At 44.4% G+C, this 26,130-nt stretch overlaps 73 non-coding genes across 73 annotated transcripts; all 73 read right to left on the bottom strand.

Moving 5' to 3' along the window:
• Positions 1–460: 460 nt before the first annotated feature.
• trnah-gug (transfer RNA histidin (anticodon GUG)) lies at positions 461–532 on the bottom strand. Its single transcript has one exon. It is a non-coding gene; the product is annotated as a tRNA-His (tRNA).
• A 263-nt stretch (positions 533–795) lies between these two features.
• On the bottom strand, positions 796–868 carry trnar-acg (transfer RNA arginine (anticodon ACG)). Its single transcript has one exon. It is a non-coding gene; the product is annotated as a tRNA-Arg (tRNA).
• A 217-nt stretch (positions 869–1,085) lies between these two features.
• Positions 1,086–1,157, bottom strand: trnah-gug (transfer RNA histidin (anticodon GUG)). The gene has a single exon. It is a non-coding gene; the product is annotated as a tRNA-His (tRNA).
• Positions 1,158–1,425: 268 nt separating this feature from the next.
• Positions 1,426–1,498, bottom strand: trnar-acg (transfer RNA arginine (anticodon ACG)). Its single transcript has one exon. It is a non-coding gene; the product is annotated as a tRNA-Arg (tRNA).
• Positions 1,499–1,715: 217 nt separating this feature from the next.
• trnah-gug (transfer RNA histidin (anticodon GUG)) lies at positions 1,716–1,787 on the bottom strand. Its single transcript has one exon. It is a non-coding gene; the product is annotated as a tRNA-His (tRNA).
• A 268-nt stretch (positions 1,788–2,055) lies between these two features.
• On the bottom strand, positions 2,056–2,128 carry trnar-acg (transfer RNA arginine (anticodon ACG)). Its single transcript has one exon. It is a non-coding gene; the product is annotated as a tRNA-Arg (tRNA).
• A 554-nt stretch (positions 2,129–2,682) lies between these two features.
• trnar-acg (transfer RNA arginine (anticodon ACG)) lies at positions 2,683–2,755 on the bottom strand. Its single transcript has one exon. It is a non-coding gene; the product is annotated as a tRNA-Arg (tRNA).
• A 212-nt stretch (positions 2,756–2,967) lies between these two features.
• Positions 2,968–3,039, bottom strand: trnah-gug (transfer RNA histidin (anticodon GUG)). The gene has a single exon. It is a non-coding gene; the product is annotated as a tRNA-His (tRNA).
• A 268-nt stretch (positions 3,040–3,307) lies between these two features.
• On the bottom strand, positions 3,308–3,380 carry trnar-acg (transfer RNA arginine (anticodon ACG)). The gene has a single exon. It is a non-coding gene; the product is annotated as a tRNA-Arg (tRNA).
• A 217-nt stretch (positions 3,381–3,597) lies between these two features.
• trnah-gug (transfer RNA histidin (anticodon GUG)) lies at positions 3,598–3,669 on the bottom strand. The gene has a single exon. It is a non-coding gene; the product is annotated as a tRNA-His (tRNA).
• Positions 3,670–3,937: 268 nt separating this feature from the next.
• Positions 3,938–4,010, bottom strand: trnar-acg (transfer RNA arginine (anticodon ACG)). The gene has a single exon. It is a non-coding gene; the product is annotated as a tRNA-Arg (tRNA).
• A 218-nt stretch (positions 4,011–4,228) lies between these two features.
• On the bottom strand, positions 4,229–4,300 carry trnah-gug (transfer RNA histidin (anticodon GUG)). Its single transcript has one exon. It is a non-coding gene; the product is annotated as a tRNA-His (tRNA).
• A 268-nt stretch (positions 4,301–4,568) lies between these two features.
• On the bottom strand, positions 4,569–4,641 carry trnar-acg (transfer RNA arginine (anticodon ACG)). Its single transcript has one exon. It is a non-coding gene; the product is annotated as a tRNA-Arg (tRNA).
• Positions 4,642–4,858: 217 nt separating this feature from the next.
• Positions 4,859–4,930, bottom strand: trnah-gug (transfer RNA histidin (anticodon GUG)). Its single transcript has one exon. It is a non-coding gene; the product is annotated as a tRNA-His (tRNA).
• Positions 4,931–5,198: 268 nt separating this feature from the next.
• On the bottom strand, positions 5,199–5,271 carry trnar-acg (transfer RNA arginine (anticodon ACG)). The gene has a single exon. It is a non-coding gene; the product is annotated as a tRNA-Arg (tRNA).
• Positions 5,272–5,484: 213 nt separating this feature from the next.
• Positions 5,485–5,556, bottom strand: trnah-gug (transfer RNA histidin (anticodon GUG)). Its single transcript has one exon. It is a non-coding gene; the product is annotated as a tRNA-His (tRNA).
• A 268-nt stretch (positions 5,557–5,824) lies between these two features.
• Positions 5,825–5,897, bottom strand: trnar-acg (transfer RNA arginine (anticodon ACG)). The gene has a single exon. It is a non-coding gene; the product is annotated as a tRNA-Arg (tRNA).
• A 217-nt stretch (positions 5,898–6,114) lies between these two features.
• Positions 6,115–6,186, bottom strand: trnah-gug (transfer RNA histidin (anticodon GUG)). Its single transcript has one exon. It is a non-coding gene; the product is annotated as a tRNA-His (tRNA).
• Positions 6,187–6,454: 268 nt separating this feature from the next.
• Positions 6,455–6,527, bottom strand: trnar-acg (transfer RNA arginine (anticodon ACG)). Its single transcript has one exon. It is a non-coding gene; the product is annotated as a tRNA-Arg (tRNA).
• Positions 6,528–6,745: 218 nt separating this feature from the next.
• On the bottom strand, positions 6,746–6,817 carry trnah-gug (transfer RNA histidin (anticodon GUG)). Its single transcript has one exon. It is a non-coding gene; the product is annotated as a tRNA-His (tRNA).
• Positions 6,818–7,085: 268 nt separating this feature from the next.
• trnar-acg (transfer RNA arginine (anticodon ACG)) lies at positions 7,086–7,158 on the bottom strand. The gene has a single exon. It is a non-coding gene; the product is annotated as a tRNA-Arg (tRNA).
• Positions 7,159–7,715: 557 nt separating this feature from the next.
• trnar-acg (transfer RNA arginine (anticodon ACG)) lies at positions 7,716–7,788 on the bottom strand. The gene has a single exon. It is a non-coding gene; the product is annotated as a tRNA-Arg (tRNA).
• Positions 7,789–8,005: 217 nt separating this feature from the next.
• Positions 8,006–8,077, bottom strand: trnah-gug (transfer RNA histidin (anticodon GUG)). Its single transcript has one exon. It is a non-coding gene; the product is annotated as a tRNA-His (tRNA).
• A 268-nt stretch (positions 8,078–8,345) lies between these two features.
• On the bottom strand, positions 8,346–8,418 carry trnar-acg (transfer RNA arginine (anticodon ACG)). The gene has a single exon. It is a non-coding gene; the product is annotated as a tRNA-Arg (tRNA).
• A 554-nt stretch (positions 8,419–8,972) lies between these two features.
• trnar-acg (transfer RNA arginine (anticodon ACG)) lies at positions 8,973–9,045 on the bottom strand. The gene has a single exon. It is a non-coding gene; the product is annotated as a tRNA-Arg (tRNA).
• A 217-nt stretch (positions 9,046–9,262) lies between these two features.
• Positions 9,263–9,334, bottom strand: trnah-gug (transfer RNA histidin (anticodon GUG)). Its single transcript has one exon. It is a non-coding gene; the product is annotated as a tRNA-His (tRNA).
• A 268-nt stretch (positions 9,335–9,602) lies between these two features.
• On the bottom strand, positions 9,603–9,675 carry trnar-acg (transfer RNA arginine (anticodon ACG)). The gene has a single exon. It is a non-coding gene; the product is annotated as a tRNA-Arg (tRNA).
• A 213-nt stretch (positions 9,676–9,888) lies between these two features.
• On the bottom strand, positions 9,889–9,960 carry trnah-gug (transfer RNA histidin (anticodon GUG)). Its single transcript has one exon. It is a non-coding gene; the product is annotated as a tRNA-His (tRNA).
• A 268-nt stretch (positions 9,961–10,228) lies between these two features.
• trnar-acg (transfer RNA arginine (anticodon ACG)) lies at positions 10,229–10,301 on the bottom strand. The gene has a single exon. It is a non-coding gene; the product is annotated as a tRNA-Arg (tRNA).
• A 217-nt stretch (positions 10,302–10,518) lies between these two features.
• trnah-gug (transfer RNA histidin (anticodon GUG)) lies at positions 10,519–10,590 on the bottom strand. The gene has a single exon. It is a non-coding gene; the product is annotated as a tRNA-His (tRNA).
• Positions 10,591–10,858: 268 nt separating this feature from the next.
• On the bottom strand, positions 10,859–10,931 carry trnar-acg (transfer RNA arginine (anticodon ACG)). The gene has a single exon. It is a non-coding gene; the product is annotated as a tRNA-Arg (tRNA).
• A 218-nt stretch (positions 10,932–11,149) lies between these two features.
• On the bottom strand, positions 11,150–11,221 carry trnah-gug (transfer RNA histidin (anticodon GUG)). Its single transcript has one exon. It is a non-coding gene; the product is annotated as a tRNA-His (tRNA).
• Positions 11,222–11,489: 268 nt separating this feature from the next.
• trnar-acg (transfer RNA arginine (anticodon ACG)) lies at positions 11,490–11,562 on the bottom strand. Its single transcript has one exon. It is a non-coding gene; the product is annotated as a tRNA-Arg (tRNA).
• A 557-nt stretch (positions 11,563–12,119) lies between these two features.
• Positions 12,120–12,192, bottom strand: trnar-acg (transfer RNA arginine (anticodon ACG)). The gene has a single exon. It is a non-coding gene; the product is annotated as a tRNA-Arg (tRNA).
• Positions 12,193–12,409: 217 nt separating this feature from the next.
• Positions 12,410–12,481, bottom strand: trnah-gug (transfer RNA histidin (anticodon GUG)). Its single transcript has one exon. It is a non-coding gene; the product is annotated as a tRNA-His (tRNA).
• A 268-nt stretch (positions 12,482–12,749) lies between these two features.
• On the bottom strand, positions 12,750–12,822 carry trnar-acg (transfer RNA arginine (anticodon ACG)). Its single transcript has one exon. It is a non-coding gene; the product is annotated as a tRNA-Arg (tRNA).
• Positions 12,823–13,376: 554 nt separating this feature from the next.
• trnar-acg (transfer RNA arginine (anticodon ACG)) lies at positions 13,377–13,449 on the bottom strand. Its single transcript has one exon. It is a non-coding gene; the product is annotated as a tRNA-Arg (tRNA).
• Positions 13,450–13,661: 212 nt separating this feature from the next.
• On the bottom strand, positions 13,662–13,733 carry trnah-gug (transfer RNA histidin (anticodon GUG)). The gene has a single exon. It is a non-coding gene; the product is annotated as a tRNA-His (tRNA).
• A 268-nt stretch (positions 13,734–14,001) lies between these two features.
• On the bottom strand, positions 14,002–14,074 carry trnar-acg (transfer RNA arginine (anticodon ACG)). The gene has a single exon. It is a non-coding gene; the product is annotated as a tRNA-Arg (tRNA).
• Positions 14,075–14,292: 218 nt separating this feature from the next.
• Positions 14,293–14,364, bottom strand: trnah-gug (transfer RNA histidin (anticodon GUG)). The gene has a single exon. It is a non-coding gene; the product is annotated as a tRNA-His (tRNA).
• A 268-nt stretch (positions 14,365–14,632) lies between these two features.
• trnar-acg (transfer RNA arginine (anticodon ACG)) lies at positions 14,633–14,705 on the bottom strand. Its single transcript has one exon. It is a non-coding gene; the product is annotated as a tRNA-Arg (tRNA).
• A 557-nt stretch (positions 14,706–15,262) lies between these two features.
• trnar-acg (transfer RNA arginine (anticodon ACG)) lies at positions 15,263–15,335 on the bottom strand. The gene has a single exon. It is a non-coding gene; the product is annotated as a tRNA-Arg (tRNA).
• Positions 15,336–15,552: 217 nt separating this feature from the next.
• trnah-gug (transfer RNA histidin (anticodon GUG)) lies at positions 15,553–15,624 on the bottom strand. The gene has a single exon. It is a non-coding gene; the product is annotated as a tRNA-His (tRNA).
• A 268-nt stretch (positions 15,625–15,892) lies between these two features.
• trnar-acg (transfer RNA arginine (anticodon ACG)) lies at positions 15,893–15,965 on the bottom strand. The gene has a single exon. It is a non-coding gene; the product is annotated as a tRNA-Arg (tRNA).
• Positions 15,966–16,519: 554 nt separating this feature from the next.
• On the bottom strand, positions 16,520–16,592 carry trnar-acg (transfer RNA arginine (anticodon ACG)). Its single transcript has one exon. It is a non-coding gene; the product is annotated as a tRNA-Arg (tRNA).
• Positions 16,593–16,804: 212 nt separating this feature from the next.
• trnah-gug (transfer RNA histidin (anticodon GUG)) lies at positions 16,805–16,876 on the bottom strand. Its single transcript has one exon. It is a non-coding gene; the product is annotated as a tRNA-His (tRNA).
• Positions 16,877–17,144: 268 nt separating this feature from the next.
• On the bottom strand, positions 17,145–17,217 carry trnar-acg (transfer RNA arginine (anticodon ACG)). Its single transcript has one exon. It is a non-coding gene; the product is annotated as a tRNA-Arg (tRNA).
• Positions 17,218–17,434: 217 nt separating this feature from the next.
• Positions 17,435–17,506, bottom strand: trnah-gug (transfer RNA histidin (anticodon GUG)). The gene has a single exon. It is a non-coding gene; the product is annotated as a tRNA-His (tRNA).
• Positions 17,507–17,774: 268 nt separating this feature from the next.
• Positions 17,775–17,847, bottom strand: trnar-acg (transfer RNA arginine (anticodon ACG)). Its single transcript has one exon. It is a non-coding gene; the product is annotated as a tRNA-Arg (tRNA).
• Positions 17,848–18,065: 218 nt separating this feature from the next.
• trnah-gug (transfer RNA histidin (anticodon GUG)) lies at positions 18,066–18,137 on the bottom strand. Its single transcript has one exon. It is a non-coding gene; the product is annotated as a tRNA-His (tRNA).
• A 268-nt stretch (positions 18,138–18,405) lies between these two features.
• Positions 18,406–18,478, bottom strand: trnar-acg (transfer RNA arginine (anticodon ACG)). Its single transcript has one exon. It is a non-coding gene; the product is annotated as a tRNA-Arg (tRNA).
• A 217-nt stretch (positions 18,479–18,695) lies between these two features.
• Positions 18,696–18,767, bottom strand: trnah-gug (transfer RNA histidin (anticodon GUG)). Its single transcript has one exon. It is a non-coding gene; the product is annotated as a tRNA-His (tRNA).
• A 268-nt stretch (positions 18,768–19,035) lies between these two features.
• trnar-acg (transfer RNA arginine (anticodon ACG)) lies at positions 19,036–19,108 on the bottom strand. The gene has a single exon. It is a non-coding gene; the product is annotated as a tRNA-Arg (tRNA).
• A 213-nt stretch (positions 19,109–19,321) lies between these two features.
• trnah-gug (transfer RNA histidin (anticodon GUG)) lies at positions 19,322–19,393 on the bottom strand. The gene has a single exon. It is a non-coding gene; the product is annotated as a tRNA-His (tRNA).
• A 268-nt stretch (positions 19,394–19,661) lies between these two features.
• Positions 19,662–19,734, bottom strand: trnar-acg (transfer RNA arginine (anticodon ACG)). The gene has a single exon. It is a non-coding gene; the product is annotated as a tRNA-Arg (tRNA).
• Positions 19,735–19,951: 217 nt separating this feature from the next.
• On the bottom strand, positions 19,952–20,023 carry trnah-gug (transfer RNA histidin (anticodon GUG)). Its single transcript has one exon. It is a non-coding gene; the product is annotated as a tRNA-His (tRNA).
• A 268-nt stretch (positions 20,024–20,291) lies between these two features.
• Positions 20,292–20,364, bottom strand: trnar-acg (transfer RNA arginine (anticodon ACG)). The gene has a single exon. It is a non-coding gene; the product is annotated as a tRNA-Arg (tRNA).
• A 218-nt stretch (positions 20,365–20,582) lies between these two features.
• Positions 20,583–20,654, bottom strand: trnah-gug (transfer RNA histidin (anticodon GUG)). Its single transcript has one exon. It is a non-coding gene; the product is annotated as a tRNA-His (tRNA).
• A 268-nt stretch (positions 20,655–20,922) lies between these two features.
• trnar-acg (transfer RNA arginine (anticodon ACG)) lies at positions 20,923–20,995 on the bottom strand. Its single transcript has one exon. It is a non-coding gene; the product is annotated as a tRNA-Arg (tRNA).
• Positions 20,996–21,552: 557 nt separating this feature from the next.
• Positions 21,553–21,625, bottom strand: trnar-acg (transfer RNA arginine (anticodon ACG)). Its single transcript has one exon. It is a non-coding gene; the product is annotated as a tRNA-Arg (tRNA).
• Positions 21,626–21,842: 217 nt separating this feature from the next.
• trnah-gug (transfer RNA histidin (anticodon GUG)) lies at positions 21,843–21,914 on the bottom strand. Its single transcript has one exon. It is a non-coding gene; the product is annotated as a tRNA-His (tRNA).
• Positions 21,915–22,182: 268 nt separating this feature from the next.
• trnar-acg (transfer RNA arginine (anticodon ACG)) lies at positions 22,183–22,255 on the bottom strand. The gene has a single exon. It is a non-coding gene; the product is annotated as a tRNA-Arg (tRNA).
• A 554-nt stretch (positions 22,256–22,809) lies between these two features.
• On the bottom strand, positions 22,810–22,882 carry trnar-acg (transfer RNA arginine (anticodon ACG)). Its single transcript has one exon. It is a non-coding gene; the product is annotated as a tRNA-Arg (tRNA).
• Positions 22,883–23,094: 212 nt separating this feature from the next.
• On the bottom strand, positions 23,095–23,166 carry trnah-gug (transfer RNA histidin (anticodon GUG)). Its single transcript has one exon. It is a non-coding gene; the product is annotated as a tRNA-His (tRNA).
• Positions 23,167–23,434: 268 nt separating this feature from the next.
• trnar-acg (transfer RNA arginine (anticodon ACG)) lies at positions 23,435–23,507 on the bottom strand. Its single transcript has one exon. It is a non-coding gene; the product is annotated as a tRNA-Arg (tRNA).
• Positions 23,508–23,725: 218 nt separating this feature from the next.
• On the bottom strand, positions 23,726–23,797 carry trnah-gug (transfer RNA histidin (anticodon GUG)). Its single transcript has one exon. It is a non-coding gene; the product is annotated as a tRNA-His (tRNA).
• A 268-nt stretch (positions 23,798–24,065) lies between these two features.
• On the bottom strand, positions 24,066–24,138 carry trnar-acg (transfer RNA arginine (anticodon ACG)). Its single transcript has one exon. It is a non-coding gene; the product is annotated as a tRNA-Arg (tRNA).
• A 217-nt stretch (positions 24,139–24,355) lies between these two features.
• On the bottom strand, positions 24,356–24,427 carry trnah-gug (transfer RNA histidin (anticodon GUG)). Its single transcript has one exon. It is a non-coding gene; the product is annotated as a tRNA-His (tRNA).
• Positions 24,428–24,695: 268 nt separating this feature from the next.
• Positions 24,696–24,768, bottom strand: trnar-acg (transfer RNA arginine (anticodon ACG)). Its single transcript has one exon. It is a non-coding gene; the product is annotated as a tRNA-Arg (tRNA).
• A 213-nt stretch (positions 24,769–24,981) lies between these two features.
• trnah-gug (transfer RNA histidin (anticodon GUG)) lies at positions 24,982–25,053 on the bottom strand. The gene has a single exon. It is a non-coding gene; the product is annotated as a tRNA-His (tRNA).
• A 268-nt stretch (positions 25,054–25,321) lies between these two features.
• trnar-acg (transfer RNA arginine (anticodon ACG)) lies at positions 25,322–25,394 on the bottom strand. Its single transcript has one exon. It is a non-coding gene; the product is annotated as a tRNA-Arg (tRNA).
• Positions 25,395–25,611: 217 nt separating this feature from the next.
• On the bottom strand, positions 25,612–25,683 carry trnah-gug (transfer RNA histidin (anticodon GUG)). The gene has a single exon. It is a non-coding gene; the product is annotated as a tRNA-His (tRNA).
• Positions 25,684–25,951: 268 nt separating this feature from the next.
• trnar-acg (transfer RNA arginine (anticodon ACG)) lies at positions 25,952–26,024 on the bottom strand. The gene has a single exon. It is a non-coding gene; the product is annotated as a tRNA-Arg (tRNA).
• Positions 26,025–26,130: the final 106 nt, after the last annotated feature.

Here is a 26,130-nt window from a genome sequence, read left to right as displayed (position 1 = left end):
ATATTTTGTTTTCACTGATGACATCTTAAAATTTGGTTCAGTCCACTCCACATGCAAACATGGCAATTTGTCTAATGTGCTGTGTTCACATCGCAGTCCTGCGGTCAACTTCATGTGTTTGCATTGGAGCAAGAGAGGGACACAGCCAATGAGTCCGGTCATACGGCCGATGGAGACTTGCCACCATTAGCTGCTAACAGTGCATTTCAAATTGACCCAACAGCTTCAGTTGTTAGTAAATCCCCTTGCCACACTTATTTCTGCATGGGGTTTGAGGTGAACATACTGTAGGTTAATGATGAATGATCATTTCCACAGCGGAGGACCAGGCAACATTACTGGTGTTGTCCCAAAACATCTACTTCACGCAAGAATCTCAGATGAAGCTGTCTAGTCTCATACACATTACATGCCAAAAGACATTTGAGATCACCTGAAAACACTGGCAAATCCCGACTGCTGCCGTGACCCGGATTCGAACCGGGGTTGCTGCGACCACAACGCAGAGTACTAACCACTATACGATCACGGCTGCCTACGGAATGGTGCGAAAAAACCCATACCACATGGGCCACAATGAATGTCAAACGTGCCTCTTTTTTAAATAAATGACAAGAGCAACGAGTAATTTTCTGCTACTGCTGATTCGATCCTTCTTGCACAATGTGGTTTTTGAAAAAAAGTTCATTTAGAAGTAACATTGCAAAAGTGTGTCAGCAGCGAAACATTTTCACTATAATCAGGTAAAGGGGAGGATGTTTTTCAAATTCAGCCATGACAAATTGAATAATGCTGCGAGCTAGCCAGGAGTCGAACCTGGAATCTTCTGATTCGTAGTCAGACGCGTTGTCCATTGCACCACTAGCCCTGTGAGGGTGCTCATTTGGAGATTCCATGTGTAACTGCTTTTATACAATCGGCTGATTTTTCTGAGGGTCCACAGCAGAGGACCAGGCAACATTACTGGTGTTGTCCCAAACCATCTACTTCACGCAAGAATCTCAGATGAAGCTGTCTAGTCTCATACACATTACATGCCAAAAGACATTTGAGATCACCTGAAAACACTGGCAAATCCCGACTGCTGCCGTGACCCGGATTCAAACCGGGGTTGCTGCGACCACAACGCAGAGTACTAACCACTATACGATCACGGCTGCCTACGGAACGGTGCGAAAAATCTTCACCCATACCACATGGGCCACAATGAATGTCAAACGTGCCTCTTTTTTAAATAAATGACATGAGCAACGAGTAATTTTCTGCTACTGCTGATTCGATCCTTCTTGCACAATGTGGTTTTTGAAAAAAAGTTCATTTAGAAGTAACATTGCAAAAGTGTGTCAGCAGCGAAACATTTTCACTATTATCAGGTAAAGGGGAGGATGTTTTTCAAATTCAGCCATGACAAATTGAATAATGCTGCGAGCTAGCCAGGAGTCGAACCTGGAATCTTCTGATTCGTAGTCAGACGCGTTGTCCATTGCGCCACTAGCCCTGTGAGGGTGCTCAGTTGGAGATTCCATGTATAACTGCTTTTATACAATCGGCTGATTCTTCTGAGGGTCCACAGCGGAGGACCAGGCAACATTACTGGTGTTGTCCCAAACCATCTACTTCACGCAAGAATCTCAGATGAAGCTGTCTAGTCTCATACACATTACATGCCAAAAGACATTTGAGATCACCTGAAAACACTGGCAAATCCCGACTGCTGCCGTGACCCGGATTCGAACCGGGGTTGCTGCGACCACAACGCAGAGTACTAACCACTATACGATCACGGCTGCCTACGGAACGGTGCGAAAAATCTTCACCCATACCACATGGGCCACAATGAATGTCAAACGTGCCTCTTTTTTAAATAAATGACATGAGCAACAAGTAATTTTCTGCTACTGCTGATTCGATCCTTCTTGCACAATGTGGTTTTTGAAAAAAAGTTCATTTAGAAGTAACATTGCAAAAGTGTGTCAGCAGCGAAACATTTTCACTATTATCAGGTAAAGGGGAGGATGTTTTTCGAATTCAGCCATGACAAATTGAATAAAGCTGCGAGCTAGCCAGGAGTCGAACCTGGAATCTTCTGATTCGTAGTCAGACGCGTTGTCCATTGCGCCACTAGCCCTGTGAGGGTGCTCAGTTGGAGATTCCATGTGTAACTGCCTTTTATACAATCGGCTGATTTTTCTGAGTGTCCACAGCGGAGGACCAGGCAACATTACTGGTGTTGTCCCAAAACATCTACTTCACGCAAGAATCTCAGATGAAGCTGTCTAGTCTCATACACATTACAAAAGACATTTGAGATCACCTGAAAACACTGGCAAATCCCGACTGCTGCCGTGACCCGGATTTCGAACCGGGGTTGCTGCGACCACAACGCAGAGTACTAACCACTATACGATCACGGCTGCCTACGTGATGGTGCGAAATATCTTCACCCATACCACATGGGCCACAATGAATGTCAAACGTGCCTCTTTTTTAAATAAATGACATGAGCAACGAGTAATCTTCTGCTACTGCTGATTCGATCCTTCTTGCACAATGTGGTTTTTGAAAAAAAGTTCATTTAGAAGTAACATTGCAAAAGTGTGTCAGCAGCGAAACATTTTCACTATTATCAGGTAAAGGGGAGGATGTTGTTCAAATTCAGCCTTGACAAATTGAATAATGCTGCGAGCTAGCCAGGAGTCGAACCTGGAATCTTCTGATTCGTAGTCAGACGCGTTGTCCATTGCGCCACTAGCCCTGTGAGGGTGCTCAGTTGGAGATTCCATGTGTAACTGCTTTTATACAATCGGCTGATTTTTCTGAGTGTCCACAGCGGAGGACCAGGCAACATTACTGGTGTTGTCCCAAAACATCTACTTCACGCAAGAATCTCAGATGAAGCTGTCTAGTCTCATACACATTACAAAAGACATTTGAGATCACCTGAAAACACTGGCAAATCCCGACTGCTGCCGTGACCCGGATTCGAACCGGGGTTGCTGCGACCACAACGCAGAGTACTAACCTCTATACGATCACGGCTGCCTACGTAATGGTGCGAAATATCTTCACCCATACCACATGGGCCACAATGAATGTCAAACGTGCCTCTTTTTTAAATAAATGACAAGAGCAACGAGTAATTTTCTGCTACTGCTGATTCGATCCTTCTTGCACAATGTGGTTTTTGAAAAAAAGTTCATTTAGAAGTAACATTGCAAAAGTGTGTCAGCAGCAAAACATTTTCACTATTATCAGGTAAAGGGGAGGATGTTTTTCAAATTCAGCCATGACAAATTGAATAATGCTGCGAGCTAGCTAGGAGTCGAACCTGGAATCTTCTGATTCGTAGTCAGACGCGTTGTCCATTGCGCCACTAGCCCTGTGAGGGTGCTCATTTGGAGATTCCATGTATAACTGCTTTTATACAATCGGCTGATTCTTCTGAGGGTCCACAGCGGAGGACCAGGCAACATTACTGGTGTTGTCCCAAACCATCTACTTCACGCAAGAATCTCAGATGAAGCTGTCTAGTCTCATACACATTACATGCCAAAAGACATTTGAGATCACCTGAAAACACTGGCAAATCCCGACTGCTGCCGTGACCCGGATTCGAACCGGGGTTGCTGCGACCACAACGCAGAGTACTAACCACTATACGATCACGGCTGCCTACGGAATGGTGCGTAAAATCTTCACCCATACCACATGGGCCACAATGAATGTCAAACGTGCCTCTTTTTTAAATAAATGACATGAGCAACAAGTAATTTTCTGCTACTGCTGATTTGATCCTTCTTGCACAATGTGGTTTTTGAAAAAAAGTTCATTTAGAAGTAACATTGCAAAAGTGTGTCAGCAGCGAAACATTTTCACTATTATCAGGTAAAGGGGAGGATGTTTTTCAAATTCAGCCATGACAAATTGAATAATGCTGCGAGCTAGCTAGGAGTCAAACCTGGAATCTTCTGATTCGTAGTCAGACGCGTTGTCCATTGCGCCACTAGCCCTGTGAGGGTGCTCAGTTGGAGATTCCATGTGTAACTGCCTTTTATACAATTGGCTGATTTTTCTGAGTGTCCACAGCGGAGGACCAGGCAACATTACTGGTGTTGTCCCAAAACATCTACTTCACGCAAGAATCTCAGATGAAGCTGTCTAGTCTCATACACATTACATGCCAAAAGACATTTGAGATCACCTGAAAACACTGGCAAATCCCGACTGCTGCCGTGACCCGGATTCGAACCGGGGTTTCTGCGACCACAACGCAGAGTACTAACCACTATACGATCACGGCTGCCTACGGAACGGTGAGAAAAATCTTCACCCATACCACATGGGCCACAATGAATGTCAAACGTGCCTCTTTTTTAAATAAATGACATGAGCAACGAGTAATTTTCTGCTACTGCTGATTCGATCCTTCTTGCACAATGTGGTTTTTGAAAAAAAGTTCATTTAGAAGTAACATTGCAAAAGTGTGTCAGCAGCGAAACATTTTCACTATAATCAGGTAAAGGGGAGGATGTTTTTCAAATTCAGCCATGACAAATTGAATAATGCTGCGAGCTAGCCAGGAGTCGAACCTGGAATCTTCTGATTCGTAGTCAGACGCGTTGTCCATTGCGCCACTAGCCCTGTGAGGGTGCTCATTTGGAGATTCCATGTATAACTGCTTTTATACAATCGGCTGATTCTTCTGAGGGTCCACAGCGGAGGACCAGGCAACATTACTGGTGTTGTCCCAAACCATCTACTTCACGCAAGAATCTCAGATGAAGCTGTCTAGTCTCATACACATTACATGCCAAAAGACATTTGAGATCACCTGAAAACACTGGCAAATCCCGACTGCTGCCGTGACCCGGATTCGAACCGGGGTTGCTGCGACCACAACGCAGAGTACTAACCACTATACGATCACGGCTGCCTACGGAACAGTGCGAAAAATCTTCACCCATACCACATGGGCCACAATGAATGTCAAACGTGCCTCTTTTTTAAATAAATGACATGAGCAACAAGTAATTTTCTGCTACTGCTGATTCGATCCTTCTTGCACAATGTGGTTTTTGAAAAAAAGTTCATTTAGAAGTAACATTGCAAAAGTGTGTCAGCAGCGAAACATTTTCACTATTATCAGGTAAAGGGGAGGATGTTTTTCAAATTCAGCCATGACAAATTGAATAATGCTGCGAGCTAGCCAGGAGTCGAACCTGGAATCTTCTGATTCGTAGTCAGACGCGTTGTCCATTGCGCCACTAGCCCTGTGAGGGTGCTCAGTTGGAGATTCCATGTGTAACTGCCTTTTATACAATCGGCTGATTTTTCTGAGTGTCCACAGCGGAGGACCAGGCAACATTACTGGTGTTGTCCCAAAACATCTACTTCACGCAAGAATCTCAGATGAAGCTGTCTAGTCTCATACACATTACAAAAGACATTTGAGATCACCTGAAAACACTGGCAAATCCCGACTGCTGCCGTGACCCGGATTCGAACCGGGGTTGCTGCGACCACAACGCAGAGTACTAACCTCTATACGATCACGGCTGCCTACGTAATGGTGCGAAATATCTTCACCCATACCACATGGGCCACAATGAATGTCAAACGTGCCTCTTTTTTAAATAAATGACAAGAGCAACGAGTAATTTTCTGCTACTGCTGATTCGATCCTTCTTGCACAATGTGGTTTTTGAAAAAAAGTTCATTTAGAAGTAACATTGCAAAAGTGTGTCAGCAGCAAAACATTTTCACTATTATCAGGTAAAGGGGAGGATGTTTTTCAAATTCAGCCATGACAAATTGAATAATGCTGCGAGCTAGCTAGGAGTCGAACCTGGAATCTTCTGATTCGTAGTCAGACGCGTTGTCCATTGCGCCACTAGCCCTGTGAGGGTGCTCATTTGGAGATTCCATGTATAACTGCTTTTATACAATCGGCTGATTCTTCTGAGGGTCCACAGCGGAGGACCAGGCAACATTACTGGTGTTGTCCCAAACCATCTACTTCACGCAAGAATCTCAGATGAAGCTGTCTAGTCTCATACACATTACATGCCAAAAGACATTTGAGATCACCTGAAAACACTGGCAAATCCCGACTGCTGCCGTGACCCGGATTCGAACCGGGGTTGCTGCGACCACAACGCAGAGTACTAACCACTATACGATCACGGCTGCCTACGGAATGGTGCGTAAAATCTTCACCCATACCACATGGGCCACAATGAATGTCAAACGTGCCTCTTTTTTAAATAAATGACATGAGCAACAAGTAATTTTCTGCTACTGCTGATTTGATCCTTCTTGCACAATGTGGTTTTTGAAAAAAAGTTCATTTAGAAGTAACATTGCAAAAGTGTGTCAGCAGCGAAACATTTTCACTATTATCAGGTAAAGGGGAGGATGTTTTTCAAATTCAGCCATGACAAATTGAATAATGCTGCGAGCTAGCTAGGAGTCAAACCTGGAATCTTCTGATTCGTAGTCAGACGCGTTGTCCATTGCGCCACTAGCCCTGTGAGGGTGCTCAGTTGGAGATTCCATGTGTAACTGCCTTTTATACAATTGGCTGATTTTTCTGAGTGTCCACAGCGGAGGACCAGGCAACATTACTGGTGTTGTCCCAAAACATCTACTTCACGCAAGAATCTCAGATGAAGCTGTCTAGTCTCATACACATTACATGCCAAAAGACATTTGAGATCACCTGAAAACACTGGCAAATCCCGACTGCTGCCGTGACCCGGATTCGAACCGGGGTTTCTGCGACCACAACGCAGAGTACTAACCACTATACGATCACGGCTGCCTACGGAACGGTGAGAAAAATCTTCACCCATACCACATGGGCCACAATGAATGTCAAACGTGCCTCTTTTTTAAATAAATGACATGAGCAACGAGTAATTTTCTGCTACTGCTGATTCGATCCTTCTTGCACAATGTGGTTTTTGAAAAAAAGTTCATTTAGAAGTAACATTGCAAAAGTGTGTCAGCAGCGAAACATTTTCACTATAATCAGGTAAAGGGGAGGATGTTTTTCAAATTCAGCCATGACAAATTGAATAATGCTGCGAGCTAGCCAGGAGTCGAACCTGGAATCTTCTGATTCGTAGTCAGACGCGTTGTCCATTGCGCCACTAGCCCTGTGAGGGTGCTCATTTGGAGATTCCATGTATAACTGCTTTTATACAATCGGCTGATTCTTCTGAGGGTCCACAGCGGAGGACCAGGCAACATTACTGGTGTTGTCCCAAACCATCTACTTCACGCAAGAATCTCAGATGAAGCTGTCTAGTCTCATACACATTACATGCCAAAAGACATTTGAGATCACCTGAAAACACTGGCAAATCCCGACTGCTGCCGTGACCCGGATTCGAACAGGGGTTGCTGCGACCACAACGCAGAGTACTAACCACTATACGATCACGGCTGCCTACGGAACGGTGCGAAAAATCTTCACCCATACCACATGGGCCACAATGAATGTCAAACGTGCCTCTTTTTTAAATAAATGACATGAGCAACGAGTAATTTTCTGCTACTGCTGATTCGATCCTTCTTGCACAATGTGGTTTTTGAAAAAAAGTTCATTTAGAAGTAACATTGCAAAAGTGTGTCAGCAGCGAAACATTTTCACTATAATCAGGTAAAGGGGAGGATGTTTTTCAAATTCAGCCATGACAAATTGAATAATGCTGCAAGCTAGCCAGGAGTCGAACCTGGAATCTTCTGATTCGTAGTCAGACGCGTTGTCCATTGCGCCACTAGCCCTGTGAGGGTGCTCATTTGGAGATTCCATGTATAACTGCTTTTATACAATCGGCTGATTCTTCTGAGGGTCCACAGCGGAGGACCAGGCAACATTACTGGTGTTGTCCCAAACCATCTACTTCACGCAAGAATCTCAGATGAAGCTGTCTAGTCTCATACACATTACATGCCAAAAGACATTTGAGATCACCTGAAAACACTGGCAAATCCCGACTGCTGCCGTGACCCGGATTCGAACCGGGGTTGCTGCGACCACAACGCAGAGTACTAACCACTATACGATCACGGCTGCCTACGGAACGGTGCGAAAAATCTTCACCCATACCACATGGGCCACAATGAATGTCAAACGTGCCTCTTTTTTAAATAAATGACATGAGCAACAAGTAATTTTCTGCTACTGCTGATTCGATCCTTCTTGCACAATGTGGTTTTTGAAAAAAAGTTCATTTAGAAGTAACATTGCAAAAGTGTGTCAGCAGCGAAACATTTTCACTATTATCAGGTAAAGGGGAGGATGTTTTTCAAATTCAGCCATGACAAATTGAATAATGCTGCGAGCTAGCCAGGAGTCGAACCTGGAATCTTCTGATTCGTAGTCAGACGCGTTGTCCATTGCGCCACTAGCCCTGTGAGGGTGCTCAGTTGGAGATTCCATGTGTAACTGCCTTTTATACAATCGGCTGATTTTTCTGAGTGTCCACAGCGGAGGACCAGGCAACATTACTGGTGTTGTCCCAAAACATCTACTTCACGCAAGTATCTCAGATGAAGCTGTCTAGTCTCATACACATTACAAAAGACATTTGAGATCACCTGAAAACACTGGCAAATCCCGACTGCTGCCGTGACCCGGATTTCGAACCGGGGTTGCTGCGACCACAATGCAGAGTACTAACCACTATACGATCACGGCTGCCTACGTGATGGTGCGAAATATCTTCACCCATACCACATGGGCCACAATGAATGTCAAACGTGCCTCTTTTTTAAATAAATGACATGAGCAACGAGTAATCTTCTGCTACTGCTGATTCGATCCTTCTTGCACAATGTGGTTTTTGAAAAAAAGTTCATTTAGAAGTAACATTGCAAAAGTGTGTCAGCAGCGAAACATTTTCACTATAATCAGGTAAAGGGGAGGATGTTTTTCAAATTCAGCCATGACAAATTGAATAATGCTGCGAGCTAGCCAGGAGTCGAACCTGGAATCTTCTGATTCGTAGTCAGACGCGTTGTCCATTGCGCCACTAGCCCTGTGAGGGTGCTCATTTGGAGATTCCATGTATAACTGCTTTTATACAATCGGCTGATTCTTCTGAGGGTCCACAGCGGAGGACCAGGCAACATTACTGGTGTTGTCCCAAACCATCTACTTCACGCAAGAATCTCAGATGAAGCTGTCTAGTCTCATACACATTACATGCCAAAAGACATTTGAGATCACCTGAAAACACTGGCAAATCCCGACTGCTGCCGTGACCCGGATTCGAACCGGGGTTGCTGCGACCACAACGCAGAGTACTAACCACTATACGATCACGGCTGCCTACGGAACAGTGCGAAAAATCTTCACCCATACCACATGGGCCACAATGAATGTCAAACGTGCCTCTTTTTTAAATAAATGACATGAGCAACAAGTAATTTTCTGCTACTGCTGATTCGATCCTTCTTGCACAATGTGGTTTTTGAAAAAAAGTTCATTTAGAAGTAACATTGCAAAAGTGTGTCAGCAGCGAAACATTTTCACTATTATCAGGTAAAGGGGAGGATGTTTTTCAAATTCAGCCATGACAAATTGAATAATGCTGCGAGCTAGCCAGGAGTCGAACCTGGAATCTTCTGATTCGTAGTCAGACGCGTTGTCCATTGCGCCACTAGCCCTGTGAGGGTGCTCAGTTGGAGATTCCATGTGTAACTGCCTTTTATACAATCGGCTGATTTTTCTGAGTGTCCACAGCGGAGGACCAGGCAACATTACTGGTGTTGTCCCAAAACATCTACTTCACGCAAGAATCTCAGATGAAGCTGTCTAGTCTCATACACATTACAAAAGACATTTGAGATCACCTGAAAACACTGGCAAATCCCGACTGCTGCCGTGACCCGGATTCGAACCGGGGTTGCTGCGACCACAACGCAGAGTACTAACCTCTATACGATCACGGCTGCCTACGTAATGGTGCGAAATATCTTCACCCATACCACATGGGCCACAATGAATGTCAAACGTGCCTCTTTTTTAAATAAATGACAAGAGCAACGAGTAATTTTCTGCTACTGCTGATTCGATCCTTCTTGCACAATGTGGTTTTTGAAAAAAAGTTCATTTAGAAGTAACATTGCAAAAGTGTGTCAGCAGCAAAACATTTTCACTATTATCAGGTAAAGGGGAGGATGTTTTTCAAATTCAGCCATGACAAATTGAATAATGCTGCGAGCTAGCTAGGAGTCGAACCTGGAATCTTCTGATTCGTAGTCAGACGCGTTGTCCATTGCGCCACTAGCCCTGTGAGGGTGCTCATTTGGAGATTCCATGTATAACTGCTTTTATACAATCGGCTGATTCTTCTGAGGGTCCACAGCGGAGGACCAGGCAACATTACTGGTGTTGTCCCAAACCATCTACTTCACGCAAGAATCTCAGATGAAGCTGTCTAGTCTCATACACATTACATGCCAAAAGACATTTGAGATCACCTGAAAACACTGGCAAATCCCGACTGCTGCCGTGACCCGGATTCGAACCGGGGTTGCTGCGACCACAACGCAGAGTACTAACCACTATACGATCACGGCTGCCTACGGAATGGTGCGTAAAATCTTCACCCATACCACATGGGCCACAATGAATGTCAAACGTGCCTCTTTTTTAAATAAATGACATGAGCAACAAGTAATTTTCTGCTACTGCTGATTTGATCCTTCTTGCACAATGTGGTTTTTGAAAAAAAGTTCATTTAGAAGTAACATTGCAAAAGTGTGTCAGCAGCGAAACATTTTCACTATTATCAGGTAAAGGGGAGGATGTTTTTCAAATTCAGCCATGACAAATTGAATAATGCTGCGAGCTAGCTAGGAGTCAAACCTGGAATCTTCTGATTCGTAGTCAGACGCGTTGTCCATTGCGCCACTAGCCCTGTGAGGGTGCTCAGTTGGAGATTCCATGTGTAACTGCCTTTTATACAATTGGCTGATTTTTCTGAGTGTCCACAGCGGAGGACCAGGCAACATTACTGGTGTTGTCCCAAAACATCTACTTCACGCAAGAATCTCAGATGAAGCTGTCTAGTCTCATACACATTACATGCCAAAAGACATTTGAGATCACCTGAAAACACTGGCAAATCCCGACTGCTGCCGTGACCCGGATTCGAACCGGGGTTTCTGCGACCACAACGCAGAGTACTAACCACTATACGATCACGGCTGCCTACGGAACGGTGAGAAAAATCTTCACCCATACCACATGGGCCACAATGAATGTCAAACGTGCCTCTTTTTTAAATAAATGACATGAGCAACGAGTAATTTTCTGCTACTGCTGATTCGATCCTTCTTGCACAATGTGGTTTTTGAAAAAAAGTTCATTTAGAAGTAACATTGCAAAAGTGTGTCAGCAGCGAAACATTTTCACTATAATCAGGTAAAGGGGAGGATGTTTTTCAAATTCAGCCATGACAAATTGAATAATGCTGCGAGCTAGCCAGGAGTCGAACCTGGAATCTTCTGATTCGTAGTCAGACGCGTTGTCCATTGCGCCACTAGCCCTGTGAGGGTGCTCATTTGGAGATTCCATGTATAACTGCTTTTATACAATCGGCTGATTCTTCTGAGGGTCCACAGCGGAGGACCAGGCAACATTACTGGTGTTGTCCCAAACCATCTACTTCACGCAAGAATCTCAGATGAAGCTGTCTAGTCTCATACACATTACATGCCAAAAGACATTTGAGATCACCTGAAAACACTGGCAAATCCCGACTGCTGCCGTGACCCGGATTCGAACAGGGGTTGCTGCGACCACAACGCAGAGTACTAACCACTATACGATCACGGCTGCCTACGGAACGGTGCGAAAAATCTTCACCCATACCACATGGGCCACAATGAATGTCAAACGTGCCTCTTTTTTAAATAAATGACATGAGCAACGAGTAATTTTCTGCTACTGCTGATTCGATCCTTCTTGCACAATGTGGTTTTTGAAAAAAAGTTCATTTAGAAGTAACATTGCAAAAGTGTGTCAGCAGCGAAACATTTTCACTATAATCAGGTAAAGGGGAGGATGTTTTTCAAATTCAGCCATGACAAATTGAATAATGCTGCAAGCTAGCCAGGAGTCGAACCTGGAATCTTCTGATTCGTAGTCAGACGCGTTGTCCATTGCGCCACTAGCCCTGTGAGGGTGCTCATTTGGAGATTCCATGTATAACTGCTTTTATACAATCGGCTGATTCTTCTGAGGGTCCACAGCGGAGGACCAGGCAACATTACTGGTGTTGTCCCAAACCATCTACTTCACGCAAGAATCTCAGATGAAGCTGTCTAGTCTCATACACATTACATGCCAAAAGACATTTGAGATCACCTGAAAACACTGGCAAATCCCGACTGCTGCCGTGACCCGGATTCGAACCGGGGTTGCTGCGACCACAACGCAGAGTACTAACCACTATACGATCACGGCTGCCTACGGAACGGTGCGAAAAATCTTCACCCATACCACATGGGCCACAATGAATGTCAAACGTGCCTCTTTTTTAAATAAATGACATGAGCAACAAGTAATTTTCTGCTACTGCTGATTCGATCCTTCTTGCACAATGTGGTTTTTGAAAAAAAGTTCATTTAGAAGTAACATTGCAAAAGTGTGTCAGCAGCGAAACATTTTCACTATTATCAGGTAAAGGGGAGGATGTTTTTCAAATTCAGCCATGACAAATTGAATAATGCTGCGAGCTAGCCAGGAGTCGAACCTGGAATCTTCTGATTCGTAGTCAGACGCGTTGTCCATTGCGCCACTAGCCCTGTGAGGGTGCTCAGTTGGAGATTCCATGTGTAACTGCCTTTTATACAATCGGCTGATTTTTCTGAGTGTCCACAGCGGAGGACCAGGCAACATTACTGGTGTTGTCCCAAAACATCTACTTCACGCAAGTATCTCAGATGAAGCTGTCTAGTCTCATACACATTACAAAAGACATTTGAGATCACCTGAAAACACTGGCAAATCCCGACTGCTGCCGTGACCCGGATTTCGAACCGGGGTTGCTGCGACCACAATGCAGAGTACTAACCACTATACGATCACGGCTGCCTACGTGATGGTGCGAAATATCTTCACCCATACCACATGGGCCACAATGAATGTCAAACGTGCCTCTTTTTTAAATAAATGACATGAGCAACGAGTAATCTTCTGCTACTGCTGATTCGATCCTTCTTGCACAATGTGGTTTTTGAAAAAAAGTTCATTTAGAAGTAACATTGCAAAAGTGTGTCAGCAGCGAAACATTTTCACTATTATCAGGTAAAGGGGAGGATGTTGTTCAAATTCAGCCTTGACAAATTGAATAATGCTGCGAGCTAGCCAGGAGTCAAACCTGGAATCTTCTGATTCGTAGTCAGACGCGTTGTCCATTGCGCCACTAGCCCTGTGAGGGTGCTCAGTTGGAGATTCCATGTGTAACTGCTTTTATACAATCGGCTGATTTTTCTGAGTGTCCACAGCGGAGGACCAGGCAACATTACTGGTGTTGTCCCAAAACATCTACTTCACGCAAGAATCTCAGATGAAGCTGTCTAGTCTCATACACATTACAAAAGACATTTGAGATCACCTGAAAACACTGGCAAATCCCGACTGCTGCCGTGACCCGGATTCGAACCGGGGTTGCTGCGACCACAACGCAGAGTACTAACCTCTATACGATCACGGCTGCCTACGTAATGGTGCGAAATATCTTCACCCATACCACATGGGCCACAATGAATGTCAAACGTGCCTCTTTTTTAAATAAATGACAAGAGCAACGAGTAATTTTCTGCTACTGCTGATTCGATCCTTCTTGCACAATGTGGTTTTTGAAAAAAAGTTCATTTAGAAGTAACATTGCAAAAGTGTGTCAGCAGCGAAACATTTTCACTATTATCAGGTAAAGGGGAGGATGTTTTTCAAATTCAGCCATGACAAATTGAATAATGCTGCGAGCTAGCTAGGAGTCGAACCTGGAATCTTCTGATTCGTAGTCAGACGCGTTGTCCATTGCGCCACTAGCCCTGTGAGGGTGCTCAGTTGGAGATTCCATGTGTAACTGCCTTTTATACAATTGGCTGATTTTTCTGAGTGTCCACAGCGGAGGACCAGGCAACATTACTGGTGTTGTCCCAAAACATCTACTTCACGCAAGAATCTCAGATGAAGCTGTCTAGTCTCATACACATTACATGCCAAAAGACATTTGAGATCACCTGAAAACACTGGCAAATCCCGACTGCTGCCGTGACCCGGATTCGAACCGGGGTTTCTGCGACCACAACGCAGAGTACTAACCACTATACGATCACGGCTGCCTACGGAACGGTGAGAAAAATCTTCACCCATACCACATGGGCCACAATGAATGTCAAACGTGCCTCTTTTTTAAATAAATGACATGAGCAACGAGTAATTTTCTGCTACTGCTGATTCGATCCTTCTTGCACAATGTGGTTTTTGAAAAAAAGTTCATTTAGAAGTAACATTGCAAAAGTGTGTCAGCAGCGAAACATTTTCACTATAATCAGGTAAAGGGGAGGATGTTTTTCAAATTCAGCCATGACAAATTGAATAATGCTGCGAGCTAGCCAGGAGTCGAACCTGGAATCTTCTGATTCGTAGTCAGACGCGTTGTCCATTGCGCCACTAGCCCTGTGAGGGTGCTCATTTGGAGATTCCATGTATAACTGCTTTTATACAATCGGCTGATTCTTCTGAGGGTCCACAGCGGAGGACCAGGCAACATTACTGGTGTTGTCCCAAACCATCTACTTCACGCAAGAATCTCAGATGAAGCTGTCTAGTCTCATACACATTACATGCCAAAAGACATTTGAGATCACCTGAAAACACTGGCAAATCCCGACTGCTGCCGTGACCCGGATTCGAACAGGGGTTGCTGCGACCACAACGCAGAGTACTAACCACTATACGATCACGGCTGCCTACGGAACGGTGCGAAAAATCTTCACCCATACCACATGGGCCACAATGAATGTCAAACGTGCCTCTTTTTTAAATAAATGACATGAGCAACGAGTAATTTTCTGCTACTGCTGATTCGATCCTTCTTGCACAATGTGGTTTTTGAAAAAAAGTTCATTTAGAAGTAACATTGCAAAAGTGTGTCAGCAGCGAAACATTTTCACTATAATCAGGTAAAGGGGAGGATGTTTTTCAAATTCAGCCATGACAAATTGAATAATGCTGCGAGCTAGCCAGGAGTCGAACCTGGAATCTTCTGATTCGTAGTCAGACGCGTTGTCCATTGCGCCACTAGCCCTGTGAGGGTGCTCATTTGGAGATTCCATGTATAACTGCTTTTATACAATCGGCTGATTCTTCTGAGGGTCCACAGCGGAGGACCAGGCAACATTACTGGTGTTGTCCCAAACCATCTACTTCACGCAAGAATCTCAGATGAAGCTGTCTAGTCTCATACACATTACATGCCAAAAGACATTTGAGATCACCTGAAAACACTGGCAAATCCCGACTGCTGCCGTGACCCGGATTCGAACCGGGGTTGCTGCGACCACAACGCAGAGTACTAACCACTATACGATCACGGCTGCCTACGGAACGGTGCGAAAAATCTTCACCCATACCACATGGGCCACAATGAATGTCAAACGTGCCTCTTTTTTAAATAAATGACATGAGCAACAAGTAATTTTCTGCTACTGCTGATTCGATCCTTCTTGCACAATGTGGTTTTTGAAAAAAAGTTCATTTAGAAGTAACATTGCAAAAGTGTGTCAGCAGCGAAACATTTTCACTATTATCAGGTAAAGGGGAGGATGTTTTTCGAATTCAGCCATGACAAATTGAATAAAGCTGCGAGCTAGCCAGGAGTCGAACCTGGAATCTTCTGATTCGTAGTCAGACGCGTTGTCCATTGCGCCACTAGCCCTGTGAGGGTGCTCAGTTGGAGATTCCATGTGTAACTGCCTTTTATACAATCGGCTGATTTTTCTGAGTGTCCACAGCGGAGGACCAGGCAACATTACTGGTGTTGTCCCAAAACATCTACTTCACGCAAGAATCTCAGATGAAGCTGTCTAGTCTCATACACATTACAAAAGACATTTGAGATCACCTGAAAACACTGGCAAATCCCGACTGCTGCCGTGACCCGGATTTCGAACCGGGGTTGCTGCGACCACAACGCAGAGTACTAACCACTATACGATCACGGCTGCCTACGTGATGGTGCGAAATATCTTCACCCATACCACATGGGCCACAATGAATGTCAAACGTGCCTCTTTTTTAAATAAATGACATGAGCAACGAGTAATCTTCTGCTACTGCTGATTCGATCCTTCTTGCACAATGTGGTTTTTGAAAAAAAGTTCATTTAGAAGTAACATTGCAAAAGTGTGTCAGCAGCGAAACATTTTCACTATTATCAGGTAAAGGGGAGGATGTTGTTCAAATTCAGCCTTGACAAATTGAATAATGCTGCGAGCTAGCCAGGAGTCGAACCTGGAATCTTCTGATTCGTAGTCAGACGCGTTGTCCATTGCGCCACTAGCCCTGTGAGGGTGCTCAGTTGGAGATTCCATGTGTAACTGCTTTTATACAATCGGCTGATTTTTCTGAGTGTCCACAGCGGAGGACCAGGCAACATTACTGGTGTTGTCCCAAAACATCTACTTCACGCAAGAATCTCAGATGAAGCTGTCTAGTCTCATACACATTACAAAAGACATTTGAGATCACCTGAAAACACTGGCAAATCCCGACTGCTGCCGTGACCCGGATTCGAACCGGGGTTGCTGCGACCACAACGCAGAGTACTAACCTCTATACGATCACGGCTGCCTACGTAATGGTGCGAAATATCTTCACCCATACCACATGGGCCACAATGAATGTCAAACGTGCCTCTTTTTTAAATAAATGACAAGAGCAACGAGTAATTTTCTGCTACTGCTGATTCGATCCTTCTTGCACAATGTGGTTTTTGAAAAAAAGTTCATTTAGAAGTAACATTGCAAAAGTGTGTCAGCAGCAAAACATTTTCACTATTATCAGGTAAAGGGGAGGATGTTTTTCAAATTCAGCCATGACAAATTGAATAATGCTGCGAGCTAGCTAGGAGTCGAACCTGGAATCTTCTGATTCGTAGTCAGACGCGTTGTCCATTGCGCCACTAGCCCTGTGAGGGTGCTCATTTGGAGATTCCATGTATAACTGCTTTTATACAATCGGCTGATTCTTCTGAGGGTCCACAGCGGAGGACCAGGCAACATTACTGGTGTTGTCCCAAACCATCTACTTCACGCAAGAATCTCAGATGAAGCTGTCTAGTCTCATACACATTACATGCCAAAAGACATTTGAGATCACCTGAAAACACTGGCAAATCCCGACTGCTGCCGTGACCCGGATTCGAACCGGGGTTGCTGCGACCACAACGCAGAGTACTAACCACTATACGATCACGGCTGCCTACGGAATGGTGCGTAAAATCTTCACCCATACCACATGGGCCACAATGAATGTCAAACGTGCCTCTTTTTTAAATAAATGACATGAGCAACAAGTAATTTTCTGCTACTGCTGATTTGATCCTTCTTGCACAATGTGGTTTTTGAAAAAAAGTTCATTTAGAAGTAACATTGCAAAAGTGTGTCAGCAGCGAAACATTTTCACTATTATCAGGTAAAGGGGAGGATGTTTTTCAAATTCAGCCATGACAAATTGAATAATGCTGCGAGCTAGCTAGGAGTCAAACCTGGAATCTTCTGATTCGTAGTCAGACGCGTTGTCCATTGCGCCACTAGCCCTGTGAGGGTGCTCAGTTGGAGATTCCATGTGTAACTGCCTTTTATACAATTGGCTGATTTTTCTGAGTGTCCACAGCGGAGGACCAGGCAACATTACTGGTGTTGTCCCAAAACATCTACTTCACGCAAGAATCTCAGATGAAGCTGTCTAGTCTCATACACATTACATGCCAAAAGACATTTGAGATCACCTGAAAACACTGGCAAATCCCGACTGCTGCCGTGACCCGGATTCGAACCGGGGTTTCTGCGACCACAACGCAGAGTACTAACCACTATACGATCACGGCTGCCTACGGAACGGTGAGAAAAATCTTCACCCATACCACATGGGCCACAATGAATGTCAAACGTGCCTCTTTTTTAAATAAATGACATGAGCAACGAGTAATTTTCTGCTACTGCTGATTCGATCCTTCTTGCACAATGTGGTTTTTGAAAAAAAGTTCATTTAGAAGTAACATTGCAAAAGTGTGTCAGCAGCGAAACATTTTCACTATAATCAGGTAAAGGGGAGGATGTTTTTCAAATTCAGCCATGACAAATTGAATAATGCTGCGAGCTAGCCAGGAGTCGAACCTGGAATCTTCTGATTCGTAGTCAGACGCGTTGTCCATTGCGCCACTAGCCCTGTGAGGGTGCTCATTTGGAGATTCCATGTATAACTGCTTTTATACAATCGGCTGATTCTTCTGAGGGTCCACAGCGGAGGACCAGGCAACATTACTGGTGTTGTCCCAAACCATCTACTTCACGCAAGAATCTCAGATGAAGCTGTCTAGTCTCATACACATTACATGCCAAAAGACATTTGAGATCACCTGAAAACACTGGCAAATCCCGACTGCTGCCGTGACCCGGATTCGAACCGGGGTTGCTGCGACCACAACGCAGAGTACTAACCACTATACGATCACGGCTGCCTACGGAACAGTGCGAAAAATCTTCACCCATACCACATGGGCCACAATGAATGTCAAACGTGCCTCTTTTTTAAATAAATGACATGAGCAACAAGTAATTTTCTGCTACTGCTGATTCGATCCTTCTTGCACAATGTGGTTTTTGAAAAAAAGTTCATTTAGAAGTAACATTGCAAAAGTGTGTCAGCAGCGAAACATTTTCACTATTATCAGGTAAAGGGGAGGATGTTTTTCAAATTCAGCCATGACAAATTGAATAATGCTGCGAGCTAGCCAGGAGTCGAACCTGGAATCTTCTGATTCGTAGTCAGACGCGTTGTCCATTGCGCCACTAGCCCTGTGAGGGTGCTCAGTTGGAGATTCCATGTGTAACTGCCTTTTATACAATCGGCTGATTTTTCTGAGTGTCCACAGCGGAGGACCAGGCAACATTACTGGTGTTGTCCCAAAACATCTACTTCACGCAAGAATCTCAGATGAAGCTGTCTAGTCTCATACACATTACAAAAGACATTTGAGATCACCTGAAAACACTGGCAAATCCCGACTGCTGCCGTGACCCGGATTCGAACCGGGGTTGCTGCGACCACAACGCAGAGTACTAACCTCTATACGATCACGGCTGCCTACGTAATGGTGCGAAATATCTTCACCCATACCACATGGGCCACAATGAATGTCAAACGTGCCTCTTTTTTAAATAAATGACAAGAGCAACGAGTAATTTTCTGCTACTGCTGATTCGATCCTTCTTGCACAATGTGGTTTTTGAAAAAAAGTTCATTTAGAAGTAACATTGCAAAAGTGTGTCAGCAGCAAAACATTTTCACTATTATCAGGTAAAGGGGAGGATGTTTTTCAAATTCAGCCATGACAAATTGAATAATGCTGCGAGCTAGCTAGGAGTCGAACCTGGAATCTTCTGATTCGTAGTCAGACGCGTTGTCCATTGCGCCACTAGCCCTGTGAGGGTGCTCATTTGGAGATTCCATGTATAACTGCTTTTATACAATCGGCTGATTCTTCTGAGGGTCCACAGCGGAGGACCAGGCAACATTACTGGTGTTGTCCCAAACCATCTACTTCACGCAAGAATCTCAGATGAAGCTGTCTAGTCTCATACACATTACATGCCAAAAGACATTTGAGATCACCTGAAAACACTGGCAAATCCCGACTGCTGCCGTGACCCGGATTCGAACCGGGGTTGCTGCGACCACAACGCAGAGTACTAACCACTATACGATCACGGCTGCCTACGGAATGGTGCGTAAAATCTTCACCCATACCACATGGGCCACAATGAATGTCAAACGTGCCTCTTTTTTAAATAAATGACATGAGCAACAAGTAATTTTCTGCTACTGCTGATTTGATCCTTCTTGCACAATGTGGTTTTTGAAAAAAAGTTCATTTAGAAGTAACATTGCAAAAGTGTGTCAGCAGCGAAACATTTTCACTATTATCAGGTAAAGGGGAGGATGTTTTTCAAATTCAGCCATGACAAATTGAATAATGCTGCGAGCTAGCTAGGAGTCAAACCTGGAATCTTCTGATTCGTAGTCAGACGCGTTGTCCATTGCGCCACTAGCCCTGTGAGGGTGCTCAGTTGGAGATTCCATGTGTAACTGCCTTTTATACAATTGGCTGATTTTTCTGAGTGTCCACAGCGGAGGACCAGGCAACATTACTGGTGTTGTCCCAAAACATCTACTTCACGCAAGAATCTCAGATGAAGCTGTCTAGTCTCATACACATTACATGCCAAAAGACATTTGAGATCACCTGAAAACACTGGCAAATCCCGACTGCTGCCGTGACCCGGATTCGAACCGGGGTTTCTGCGACCACAACGCAGAGTACTAACCACTATACGATCACGGCTGCCTACGGAACGGTGAGAAAAATCTTCACCCATACCACATGGGCCACAATGAATGTCAAACGTGCCTCTTTTTTAAATAAATGACATGAGCAACGAGTAATTTTCTGCTACTGCTGATTCGATCCTTCTTGCACAATGTGGTTTTTGAAAAAAAGTTCATTTAGAAGTAACATTGCAAAAGTGTGTCAGCAGCGAAACATTTTCACTATAATCAGGTAAAGGGGAGGATGTTTTTCAAATTCAGCCATGACAAATTGAATAATGCTGCGAGCTAGCCAGGAGTCGAACCTGGAATCTTCTGATTCGTAGTCAGACGCGTTGTCCATTGCGCCACTAGCCCTGTGAGGGTGCTCATTTGGAGATTCCATGTATAACTGCTTTTATACAATCGGCTGATTCTTCTGAGGGTCCACAGCGGAGGACCAGGCAACATTACTGGTGTTGTCCCAAACCATCTACTTCACGCAAGAATCTCAGATGAAGCTGTCTAGTCTCATACACATTACATGCCAAAAGACATTTGAGATCACCTGAAAACACTGGCAAATCCCGACTGCTGCCGTGACCCGGATTCGAACAGGGGTTGCTGCGACCACAACGCAGAGTACTAACCACTATACGATCACGGCTGCCTACGGAACGGTGCGAAAAATCTTCACCCATACCACATGGGCCACAATGAATGTCAAACGTGCCTCTTTTTTAAATAAATGACATGAGCAACGAGTAATTTTCTGCTACTGCTGATTCGATCCTTCTTGCACAATGTGGTTTTTGAAAAAAAGTTCATTTAGAAGTAACATTGCAAAAGTGTGTCAGCAGCGAAACATTTTCACTATAATCAGGTAAAGGGGAGGATGTTTTTCAAATTCAGCCATGACAAATTGAATAATGCTGCGAGCTAGCCAGGAGTCGAACCTGGAATCTTCTGATTCGTAGTCAGACGCGTTGTCCATTGCGCCACTAGCCCTGTGAGGGTGCTCATTTGGAGATTCCATGTATAACTGCTTTTATACAATCGGCTGATTCTTCTGAGGGTCCACAGCGGAGGACCAGGCAACATTACTGGTGTTGTCCCAAACCATCTACTTCACGCAAGAATCTCAGATGAAGCTGTCTAGTCTCATACACATTACATGCCAAAAGACATTTGAGATCACCTGAAAACACTGGCAAATCCCGACTGCTGCCGTGACCCGGATTCGAACCGGGGTTGCTGCGACCACAACGCAGAGTACTAACCACTATACGATCACGGCTGCCTACGGAACGGTGCGAAAAATCTTCACCCATACCACATGGGCCACAATGAATGTCAAACGTGCCTCTTTTTTAAATAAATGACATGAGCAACAAGTAATTTTCTGCTACTGCTGATTCGATCCTTCTTGCACAATGTGGTTTTTGAAAAAAAGTTCATTTAGAAGTAACATTGCAAAAGTGTGTCAGCAGCGAAACATTTTCACTATTATCAGGTAAAGGGGAGGATGTTTTTCAAATTCAGCCATGACAAATTGAATAATGCTGCGAGCTAGCCAGGAGTCGAACCTGGAATCTTCTGATTCGTAGTCAGACGCGTTGTCCATTGCGCCACTAGCCCTGTGAGGGTGCTCAGTTGGAGATTCCATGTGTAACTGCCTTTTATACAATCGGCTGATTTTTCTGAGTGTCCACAGCGGAGGACCAGGCAACATTACTGGTGTTGTCCCAAAACATCTACTTCACGCAAGTATCTCAGATGAAGCTGTCTAGTCTCATACACATTACAAAAGACATTTGAGATCACCTGAAAACACTGGCAAATCCCGACTGCTGCCGTGACCCGGATTTCGAACCGGGGTTGCTGCGACCACAATGCAGAGTACTAACCACTATACGATCACGGCTGCCTACGTGATGGTGCGAAATATCTTCACCCATACCACATGGGCCACAATGAATGTCAAACGTGCCTCTTTTTTAAATAAATGACATGAGCAACGAGTAATCTTCTGCTACTGCTGATTCGATCCTTCTTGCACAATGTGGTTTTTGAAAAAAAGTTCATTTAGAAGTAACATTGCAAAAGTGTGTCAGCAGCGAAACATTTTCACTATTATCAGGTAAAGGGGAGGATGTTGTTCAAATTCAGCCTTGACAAATTGAATAATGCTGCGAGCTAGCCAGGAGTCAAACCTGGAATCTTCTGATTCGTAGTCAGACGCGTTGTCCATTGCGCCACTAGCCCTGTGAGGGTGCTCAGTTGGAGATTCCATGTGTAACTGCTTTTATACAATCGGCTGATTTTTCTGAGTGTCCACAGCGGAGGACCAGGCAACATTACTGGTGTTGTCCCAAAACATCTACTTCACGCAAGAATCTCAGATGAAGCTGTCTAGTCTCATACACATTACAAAAGACATTTGAGATCACCTGAAAACACTGGCAAATCCCGACTGCTGCCGTGACCCGGATTCGAACCGGGGTTGCTGCGACCACAACGCAGAGTACTAACCTCTATACGATCACGGCTGCCTACGTAATGGTGCGAAATATCTTCACCCATACCACATGGGCCACAATGAATGTCAAACGTGCCTCTTTTTTAAATAAATGACAAGAGCAACGAGTAATTTTCTGCTACTGCTGATTCGATCCTTCTTGCACAATGTGGTTTTTGAAAAAAAGTTCATTTAGAAGTAACATTGCAAAAGTGTGTCAGCAGCGAAACATTTTCACTATTATCAGGTAAAGGGGAGGATGTTTTTCAAATTCAGCCATGACAAATTGAATAATGCTGCGAGCTAGCTAGGAGTCGAACCTGGAATCTTCTGATTCGTAGTCAGACGCGTTGTCCATTGCGCCACTAGCCCTGTGAGGGTGCTCAGTTGGAGATTCCATGTGTAACTGCCTTTTATACAATTGGCTGATTTTTCTGAGTGTCCACAGCGGAGGACCAGGCAACATTACTGGTGTTGTCCCAAAACATCTACTTCACGCAAGAATCTCAGATGAAGCTGTCTAGTCTCATACACATTACATGCCAAAAGACATTTGAGATCACCTGAAAACACTGGCAAATCCCGACTGCTGCCGTGACCCGGATTCGAACCGGGGTTTCTGCGACCACAACGCAGAGTACTAACCACTATACGATCACGGCTGCCTACGGAACGGTGAGAAAAATCTTCACCCATACCACATGGGCCACAATGAATGTCAAACGTGCCTCTTTTTTAAATAAATGACATGAGCAACGAGTAATTTTCTGCTACTGCTGATTCGATCCTTCTTGCACAATGTGGTTTTTGAAAAAAAGTTCATTTAGAAGTAACATTGCAAAAGTGTGTCAGCAGCGAAACATTTTCACTATAATCAGGTAAAGGGGAGGATGTTTTTCAAATTCAGCCATGACAAATTGAATAATGCTGCGAGCTAGCCAGGAGTCGAACCTGGAATCTTCTGATTCGTAGTCAGACGCGTTGTCCATTGCGCCACTAGCCCTGTGAGGGTGCTCATTTGGAGATTCCATGTATAACTGCTTTTATACAATCGGCTGATTCTTCTGAGGGTCCACAGCGGAGGACCAGGCAACATTACTGGTGTTGTCCCAAACCATCTACTTCACGCAAGAATCTCAGATGAAGCTGTCTAGTCTCATACACATTACATGCCAAAAGACATTTGAGATCACCTGAAAACACTGGCAAATCCCGACTGCTGCCGTGACCCGGATTCGAACCGGGGTTGCTGCGACCACAACGCAGAGTACTAACCACTATACGATCACGGCTGCCTACGGAACAGTGCGAAAAATCTTCACCCATACCACATGGGCCACAATGAATGTCAAACGTGCCTCTTTTTTAAATAAATGACATGAGCAACAAGTAATTTTCTGCTACTGCTGATTCGATCCTTCTTGCACAATGTGGTTTTTGAAAAAAAGTTCATTTAGAAGTAACATTGCAAAAGTGTGTCAGCAGCGAAACATTTTCACTATTATCAGGTAAAGGGGAGGATGTTTTTCAAATTCAGCCATGACAAATTGAATAATGCTGCGAGCTAGCCAGGAGTCGAACCTGGAATCTTCTGATTCGTAGTCAGACGCGTTGTCCATTGCGCCACTAGCCCTGTGAGGGTGCTCAGTTGGAGATTCCATGTGTAACTGCCTTTTATACAATCGGCTGATTTTTCTGAGTGTCCACAGCGGAGGACCAGGCAACATTACTGGTGTTGTCCCAAAACATCTACTTCACGCAAGAATCTCAGATGAAGCTGTCTAGTCTCATACACATTACAAAAGACATTTGAGATCACCTGAAAACACTGGCAAATCCCGACTGCTGCCGTGACCCGGATTCGAACCGGGGTTGCTGCGACCACAACGCAGAGTACTAACCTCTATACGATCACGGCTGCCTACGTAATGGTGCGAAATATCTTCACCCATACCACATGGGCCACAATGAATGTCAAACGTGCCTCTTTTTTAAATAAATGACAAGAGCAACGAGTAATTTTCTGCTACTGCTGATTCGATCCTTCTTGCACAATGTGGTTTTTGAAAAAAAGTTCATTTAGAAGTAACATTGCAAAAGTGTGTCAGCAGCAAAACATTTTCACTATTATCAGGTAAAGGGGAGGATGTTTTTCAAATTCAGCCATGACAAATTGAATAATGCTGCGAGCTAGCTAGGAGTCGAACCTGGAATCTTCTGATTCGTAGTCAGACGCGTTGTCCATTGCGCCACTAGCCCTGTGAGGGTGCTCATTTGGAGATTCCATGTATAACTGCTTTTATACAATCGGCTGATTCTTCTGAGGGTCCACAGCGGAGGACCAGGCAACATTACTGGTGTTGTCCCAAACCATCTACTTCACGCAAGAATCTCAGATGAAGCTGTCTAGTCTCATACACATTACATGCCAAAAGACATTTGAGATCACCTGAAAACACTGGCAAATCCCGACTGCTGCCGTGACCCGGATTCGAACCGGGGTTGCTGCGACCACAACGCAGAGTACTAACCACTATACGATCACGGCTGCCTACGGAATGGTGCGTAAAATCTTCACCCATACCACATGGGCCACAATGAATGTCAAACGTGCCTCTTTTTTAAATAAATGACATGAGCAACAAGTAATTTTCTGCTACTGCTGATTTGATCCTTCTTGCACAATGTGGTTTTTGAAAAAAAGTTCATTTAGAAGTAACATTGCAAAAGTGTGTCAGCAGCGAAACATTTTCACTATTATCAGGTAAAGGGGAGGATGTTTTTCAAATTCAGCCATGACAAATTGAATAATGCTGCGAGCTAGCTAGGAGTCAAACCTGGAATCTTCTGATTCGTAGTCAGACGCGTTGTCCATTGCGCCACTAGCCCTGTGAGGGTGCTCAGTTGGAGATTCCATGTGTAACTGCCTTTTATACAATTGGCTGATTTTTCTGAGTGTCCACAGCGGAGGACCAGGCAACATTACTGGTGTTGT

Source organism: Pungitius pungitius, chromosome 16, assembly GCF_949316345.1.
Source record: "Pungitius pungitius chromosome 16, fPunPun2.1, whole genome shotgun sequence".
Lineage (NCBI taxonomy): Eukaryota > Metazoa > Chordata > Actinopteri > Perciformes > Gasterosteidae > Pungitius > Pungitius pungitius.
This window is presented reverse-complemented; position numbering and strand designations above follow the sequence as displayed.